The sequence below is a fragment of the Meleagris gallopavo genome, unplaced genomic scaffold (assembly GCF_000146605.3).
Source record: "Meleagris gallopavo isolate NT-WF06-2002-E0010 breed Aviagen turkey brand Nicholas breeding stock unplaced genomic scaffold, Turkey_5.1 ChrUn_random_7180001999285, whole genome shotgun sequence".
Lineage (NCBI taxonomy): Eukaryota > Metazoa > Chordata > Aves > Galliformes > Phasianidae > Meleagris > Meleagris gallopavo.
In genome coordinates this window covers 1-650 of record NW_011257178.1, presented here as the reverse complement: position 1 = coordinate 650, position 650 = coordinate 1, and the positions used below count along the sequence as shown (strand labels likewise).

At 58.9% G+C, this 650-nt stretch overlaps 1 non-coding gene across 1 annotated transcript; it reads left to right on the top strand.

Annotated features, from left to right (window-relative positions):
- The first annotated feature begins 89 nt into the window (after positions 1–89).
- On the top strand, positions 90–208 carry LOC116217844. The gene has a single exon (XR_004162556.1). It is a non-coding gene; the product is annotated as a 5S ribosomal RNA (ribosomal RNA).
- The last annotated feature ends 442 nt before the right edge of the window (positions 209–650 follow it).

The window sequence follows — 650 nt, the reverse complement described above, 5'->3', positions numbered from 1 at the left end:
CTTTGGGGCTGTGGCCCTTGTTTTCCCATGGTGGCGGGCGGTGGCGGTGGCGTGCAGCTGGCAAGAGGGCCGGAGCAGGAGCACGCAGCGTCTACGGCCATCCCACCCTGGCAACGCCCGATCTCGTCCGATCTCGGAAGCTAAGCAGGGTCGGGCCTGGTTAGTACTTGGATGGGAGACCTCCTGGGAATACCGGGTGCTGTAGGCTTTTGCTGACGGGCTTTTGTTGCCCTCCGCTCCCGCGCCGGCGGGCTGGCCGCGGGAGGCGTGAGCTTTTGTGTTTGGGACAGCGTTCCGATATGCTGTTTTGTAGTCCCTACTGAGTTAGTGTCAATTTGGCCTTTTCTTCCTTGCCTCACTTCTTGATTCGCTCCTCTCCTTTCCCTTTCTTCTCTCCACTGTCTCGTCTGGCTTTGCCTTCCATCACTGCAGCAGGCGCTTGTCTAATAGCCCACGTGTGCCTGCAAGGGACCGTGCCATGCTCTGGAGTGCCCACTGCCGGATCCCATCCCAGGTTCCCTGTGGGATCGCCCACTCGTTGTCAGTCTCCATTTTCACTCTCTTCTCAGTCTCTTGGGTTTACCCTGTTTCTCATCTTCCTTCCCAGCGTCCACCGACCTACTGTGGAGCTGCCGTACGCACCAAGTAGT